The sequence below is a fragment of the Myotis lucifugus genome, unplaced genomic scaffold, assembly GCF_000147115.1.
Source record: "Myotis lucifugus unplaced genomic scaffold, Myoluc2.0 scaffold_164, whole genome shotgun sequence".
In the NCBI taxonomy this organism is placed as follows: Eukaryota; Metazoa; Chordata; class Mammalia; order Chiroptera; family Vespertilionidae; genus Myotis; species Myotis lucifugus.
Genome location: NW_005871212.1, coordinates 2891160 through 2898467, shown reverse-complemented (window position 1 = coordinate 2898467; position 7308 = coordinate 2891160). Strand labels below are relative to the sequence as shown.

Below are 7308 nucleotides of genomic sequence, written 5' to 3'. Positions count from 1 at the left end.
ATAACTTTCCCTCCCTAAAGTTCCCTCAGCACAGTCTTTGCTATATCAGAAACCTACCAGTTATTTAAGCTAAAAATCTTAAGTCATTCTTGATTCCTCTCTTTTCTTCATTCCTATATCCAGGTGACTAGCAAGTCCTGTTGATTCTGTTACCCACAATTAACTTGAATTTCCCATCTTCTGACCTCTGCACTATCATCTTAGTCTAGGCAAACCGCGGTCGGCAAACCGCGGCTCTTTGGCCCCTTCAGTGTGGCTCTTCCACAAAATACCACGTGCGGGTGCGCACCTACAGTGCGATTAAAACTTCGTGGCCCATGCGCACAAGTTGGTATTTTGTGGAAGAGCCAGTATTTTGTGGAAGAGCCACACTGAAGGGGCCAAAGAACCGCATGTGGCTCTTGAGCCGTGGTTTGCCGAGCCGCAGTTTGCAACCACTGGTCTAGGCCATAGGTATCTCTTACCAGCCAACTGTAATAGCCTCCAAGCAGGTCTCTCCATTTTCATTCTTTCCCTGCATTCACATATTGGGCTTGAAAAGTGACCTTGACATTGAAATGTAAGTCATGTCCTGTCTCTGCCCTCATTAAAAACAATGGCTTTTCTTCATATTTAAAAACTAATTTACTGTGGCCTATAAGGCCCCCCACCTGATCTCATCATTCACCCCTCTATACGCCCATCAAAAGAGTCTTTTTTTCTTGTTTCTTGAGTACTCAAAGTTCTTTCCCACCTCACAATCTCCACATACAGTTGCCTTCAGACAAACCTGGATTTCTGAACTATTTTGTTCTTGTAGCCTCCAAAAAACAGCGGAGGATGGGCATCCAATATGTGAATTATGGCACGTCTAAAAGAAAATTATAAAACAAACAGAAGAAAAGCATTATTTAGAGAAGTAAATAGAGGTTTTTGAGTTGAAGAAAAATGTTGATCATCAGGTAAAAAGGTCCTGTTTTGGTGAAAGCAAAGTTAACAAAAATTGTCCAATACCTGGATGACATTTTGAATTTCAAAGATAAAGAATACACAGATGGAGAACCCTGGCACCCACGCATGCTCTGCAGCCATGGAGGTACCTGGGAGCCTGTGCAAGAAAGCCAAGCTGAGCAACAATGTGCAGAACTGGGGGATGCAGAGAGCAACCAATGTCACCTATCAAGCTCATGATGTCAGCAGGAACAAGAGAGGTCGGGTGATGGGGACCAGAGGTGGCTTACATGGTTGCCCAGTTTGGCTCACAAGCTTACCTGGAACAGGAAAGACCACAGTGATTATGGCTTTGGAGGAGTATTTTGTTTGCCCTGGTATTTCATGCTACGCTTTGTGACAACAATTGTCAAGGTCTCAGTAAAAATCTTGGCTGCAGTCCTGAAGACCGAGAAGAAAATGTTCGGCGCATTGCAGAAGTTGCTAAACTGAAGATGCAGGCTTAGTACGCATCACGAGTTTCATATTGCCTTATACTCAGGATGGCAACAATGCAAGGCAGATTCACGGGGGTGCACGTTTACCTTTCTCTGAAGTATCTGAATGGTTGTGAACAGAGGGATGTCAAAGGACTCTATAAAAAAGCACGGGCTGGAGAAATTAAAGGTTTCACTGGGATTGATTCTGAATATGAAAAACCAGAGGCCCCTGAATTGGTGCTGAAAACAGACTCCTGTGACGTAAATGACTGTGTCCAGCAAGGTGGACCTTCTGCAGGAACAGGATATTGTACCTGTAGATGCCTCTTATGAAGTTAAATAACTGTATGTGCCAGAAAATAAAGTTCACTTGGCAAAAACAGATGCAGAAACATTACCAGCACTGAAAATTAACAACATGGATGTGCAATGGGTGCAGGTTTTGGCAGAAGGTTGGGCCACCCCACTGAATGGCTGTATGAGAGAGCAGGAGTACTTGCAGTGTCTTCATTTTGATTGTCTTCTTGATGGAGGTATCATTAACTTGTCAGTGCCTATAATTCTATCAGCTACTTATGAAGATGAATAGGGTGTGTGGCTGTATGGCATTTGCTCTGACATATGAGGGCTGCTGTGTGGCTATTCTCCACAATCCAGAATTTTTTGAGCACAGGGAGGAGGAGCCTGACAGTGATGAGTGACATGCAAGAACCACCCCTACATCAAGATGGTTATGGGACAAGGAGAGTGGCTGATTGGAGGAGATCTTCAAGTCTTGGACTGAATTTATTGGAGTGATGGTCTTTTTTTTGTAATTTATTAAATTTATTGGGGTGACATTGGTCAACATGAGCATATAGGTTTCAGGTGTGGGTTTCTATGTTATAAGGCCTGTATATTTTGTGGAATGATGGTCTTGATCAATATTGTTTTATTCCTACTGAGCTAAAGCAGAAGTGTAAAGATATGAACACTGATGCTGTCTTTGCATTTTAATTATGTAACCCAGTGCACAATGGACATGCTTTATTAATGCAGGACGCCCATAAACAACTTCTAGAGAGGGGCTACCATACGAAGGATGACGATGTTCCTTTGATGTGGCAAATGAAGCAGCATGCTGCAGTGCTGGGGGAAGGCGTCCTGAATCCCGAAACAATGGAGGTGGCCATCTTCCCATCTCCCATGATGCCTGCTGGACCCACTGAGGTCCAGTGGCACCGCAGAGCGTGGGTGGTGGCAGGAGCCAATTTCTACATTGCTGGAGGGAACCCCGCTGGCATGCTTCATCCAGAAATAGGGAAGGACCTGCACTAGCCAACTCACAGCGCCTAAGTGTTAGCGATGTCCCCTGGCCTAATTACTTTGGAAATAGTTCCCCCCCTTTTTTTAAAAAAAAAGTATATTTTTATTGATTTCAGAGAGGAAGGGAGAGGGAGAGAGAGATAGAAACATTGATGAGAGAGAATCATTGATCGGCTGCCTCCTGCACGCCCCCTACTGGGAATCAAGCCCACAACCTGGGCATGTGCTCTTGACCAGATTTGAACCTGGGACTCTTCAGTCCGCAGGCCAACACTCTATCCACTGAGCCAAATTGGCTAGGGCAAAATAGTTCCCTTCTGAGTTGCAGCTTACAACAAAAAACAGAAGTGTATGGACTAACATGACTCTGAACACCATGAAGACTTTGAATTTATTTCAGGAACATGAATGTGCAACCTTGCTCGAGATGGCCAGAAATCTCCTGAAGGTTTCATGGCTCCTGAGGCCTGGACTGTGCTGGTGGAGAAAGCTTAAGGTGCTAACCAGCCCCTCCTTTGACACTTCACTGAGTAACCAGAGGGGACCACATAGTTACTGTCGGCATTTCCTTGTGGTGGGTCTGTCTGGACGCTGTTCCTAAAAACAGACCATTTTCTTTAACTCAAATCCATTTTCTTCTGCCTTATGAGTTCTGTTTTGAACTAGTGTAACACACTGCTAGTTTTAATGTATCTTTTTCACTTATTTTTTTTAGTCCTCACCTGAGGATATTTTTTCCCCATTGATTTTTGTTGTTAATATTTACCCAAGGATATTTTTCCATTGATTTTTAGAGAGAGTGGAAGGGAGGGGGAGAGACACACAGAGAGAAACATACATGTGAGAGAGAGACATTGATTGGTTGCCTCCCTCACTCATGCCAACCAGGCCAGGGATTGAGCCTGCAAATGAGGTATGTGCCTTGACTGGAATCAAACCTGGGACCCTTCAGTCCTCAGGCCGACGCTCTATCCACTGAGCCAAATCAGCTAGGGCTCCATTGATTTTTTAGAGAGAGTGGAAGGGAAGGGGAGAGTCAGAGAGAAAGAGACATCCATGTGAGAGAGACACATTGATTGGTTGCCTTCAGCATGCAGCCCAATTAGGGCTAGGGATCAAGCCTGCAACCGAGGTACATGACCTTGACCAGAATCAAACCCATGACCCTTCAGTCTGAGGGCTGATGCTCTAACCCCTGAGCCAAATTGGCTAGGACTCCATATACATATATATACTATAGGCCCGGTGCACAAAATTTTGTGCACTGGGGGAGGGGGGTTCCTCAGCCTGGCTTGCACTCTCGCAGTCCAGGACCCCCAGGCTCCTTACTGCTGCTGCACTCAACAGCCATGAGCCCGGCTTCTGGCTGAGCGGCACTCCCTCTGTGGGAGCGCACTGACCACCAGGGGGCAGCTTCTGCGTTGAGTGTCTGCCCCTGGTGGTCAGTGCGCGTCATAGTGACCGGTCATTCCACTGTTTGGTTAATTTGCATATTAGGGTTTTGTTATATAGGATAATTTTATTTATTGATTGATTTATTTTTAAATATATTTTATTGATTTTTTACAGAGAGGAAAGGAGAGGAATAGAGAGTTGGAAACATCGATGAGAGAGAGACATCGATCAGCTGCCTCCTGCACACCCCCTACTGGGGATGTGCCTGCAACCAAGGTACATGCCCTTGACCGGAATCGAACCTGGGACCCTTGAGTCTGCAGGCTGATGCTCTATCCACTGAGCCAAACCGGTTAGGGCAGGATATTTTTAAAATGTATTTTTATTGATCTCAGAGAGGAAGGGAAACAAAGAGAGAGATAGAAACATCAAGGATGAGAGGGAATCATTGATCAGCTGCCTCCTGCATGTCCCCTACTGAGGACTGAGCCCACAACCCGGCATGTGCCATTGACCGGAATCAAACCTGGGACCCTTGAGTCCGCAGGCTGATGCTCTATCCACTGAGCCAAACTGTCCAGGGCCCAGGATCGAGCCTGCAACCTAGGTTGAGCCCTTGACAAGGAATATTCATGACTCTTCAGACTGAGGGCTGATGCTCTAACCACTGAGCAACGGCCTGGGTTCTTTACCACTTATAGTTAATATTCCTATAATACAATTTTAAAATCTTGTTTTTCATATTATATTTATGCTTCTGTCTCATGATTTTTTCAAGTTGTTATATTAATTGTAACCAACAGTATACACATTGAATCTCATTTTTCATCACTTGACAAGGTAAAAAAAATCCATCAGCCCTGGCTAGTTTGGCTCACTGGTTAGAGTATCAGTCTATGGGTTTGATTTCTGGTCAAGGGCATCTATCTCGGTTGCAGATTTGATCCCTGGCCCAGTGGGGGTGCAATCAGGAGGCAAGCAATCAATGTGTCTCTCTCACATCTGTTTCTCTCTCTCTCTCTCCTCTCTCTCCATTCCACTCTCTCTCTAAAAAAAAAAATAAAAAAATGGAAAAAATCCTATATTATAAAGAGCTAATATGCAAATGGTCATCACACCCTCATGCTGTCACACTGTAACGGCTCAGACACTCAACACTAGGAAAAGAGGAATGGGACCCAGCCAGGCTGCAGCCCAGGAGAGGAACAAGCCACCTGCCCCGCAGTCCCAGATGCCAGTGGCTGCGCCTGCGCCTGCGCCCTGGGAGAGGGACAAGCCGCATGCCCCGCAGTCCCAGCAGTTCTGGGTGCCAGCAGCTACGCCTGTGGCCCAGGAGAGGGACATGCCACCCGCCCCGCGGTCCCAGGCGCCAGCGGCTGTGTTGCACCTGCAGCCCAGGAGAGGGACAAGCCTTCTGCCCCGCTATCCTGGGCGCCATTGGCTGTTCCTGTGGCCTGGGAGAGGGACAAGTGGTCCCAGGCGCCTGTGGCTGCAGCCCAGGCAAAGCTGCCCACCCATAGTTCCCTGCCGCTGTGGCTGCGGCTGGCCCGGGTGAAGCCGGCCTGGGTCCTGGGTGCCTGTGGCTGGCCAGAGGGAGGGAAACTCAGGTCTCAGGTGCCTGTGACCAGCTGGAGGAGGGAATCCTGGGTCCTGGTGGTGGGGTGAGGCAGAGGTGGTTAGGGGCGATCAGGCCAGCAGGGGAGCAGTTAGGGGTGATCAGGCTGGTAGGGGAGCAGTTAGGGGCGATCAGGCAGGCAGGCAGAGGTGGTTAGGGGCAATCAGGCAGGCAAAGGTGGTTAGGGGCGATCAGGCAGGTAGGCAGAGGGGTTAGGGACAATCAGGCAGGCAGGCAGGCAGGTGAGCGGTTAGGAGCCAGTGGTCCCGGATTGTGAGAGGCAGTTGGACATCCCTCAAGGGGTCCTGGATTGCAAGAGGGTGCAGGCCGGGCTGAGGGACCCCCGTTCCGTGCATGAATTTCGTGCACCAGGACTCTAGTATATAATAAATTACTATGAACAACTAACATCAACGACCTAGAAGAAAAGGATAAATCCCTAGAAACATAAACTTACAAAAACTAAATCAGAAATAGAAAATATGGACAGACCTATAACAAGTAAGATTTAATCAGTAATAAAAAACCTCCCAACAAAGCAAAGCTCAGGACCAGACAGCTTCACTGGTCAATTTTACAAAACATTTGAAGAATTAATGCCAATATTCAAACTCTTTCAAAATATCAAAGGGGAGGAAACACTTTATAAGGCCAGTGTTACCGTGATATCAAAGCCAGATAAGGACACCACAAGAGAAGAAAATACAGGCCAATATCCCTGATGAAGATAAATGCAAAAACTCTAAACAAAATATTAGCAAGCCAAATTCAGTATCACATTAAAAGGATCATAGCACCATGATCAAGTGGTATTTATCCCTGGGAAGTAAGATGGTTCAACATATACAATTAGATAAATGTGATGCATCATCCTATCTAATAAAAGAGAAACATGGTAATTAGCGTACGACCGCTACCCTTCCCATTGGCTAATCAGGGCAATATGCAAATTAACTGCCAGCCAAGATGGCGGTTAACTGCCAACAAAGATGGCGGCTAATTTGCATATGTAGGCACAATGCTGGGAGGCGAAAGGGAAAGGACGGAAGAAACCCCCTGCCACTGACGGTGATCGGAAACCCAGGGGGGAGCTAAGAGCCGGGGGCAGGGCAAAGGCGCCTTTGCCCTGCCCCACAGCTGTGATCAGAGAACCAGGCGCCTTTGCCGCCCCGGCCAGTGATAGCGGGAAGCAGGGGTGGAGCCAGCAATGGGAGCTGGGCAGGGACGGAGCCGGCAGTCCGGGGAGCTAGGGATCCCTTGCCCAGGCCTAAAGCCTTGGCCAAAGACGTTAGGCCTGGGCAGGGGTGGAGCCTGCAATCGTGGGGAGCTGGGGGTCCCCTACACAGACCTAATGCCTTGGCCAGAGGCGTTAGGCCTGGGCAGGGGCGGAACCAGCCATCGCAGGGAGCAGGGGCGGAATCAGCGATCCTGGGCAGCTGGGGGTCCCCTGCCCAGGCCTAAGGCCTTGGCCAGAGGCGTTAGGCCTGGGTAGGGGCGGAGCCTGCAATTGCCTGGAGCTGGGGGTCCCCGGCCCAGGCCTAATGCCTTGGCCAGAGGTGTTAGGCTGGTCAGGGCGGAACAGCC

At 48.1% G+C, this 7308-nt stretch overlaps 1 pseudogene; it reads left to right on the top strand.

Moving 5' to 3' along the window:
• Nucleotides 1-421: 421 nt before the first annotated feature.
• Nucleotides 422-3209, top strand: LOC102426935 (annotated as a pseudogene).
• Nucleotides 3210-7308: the final 4099 nt, after the last annotated feature.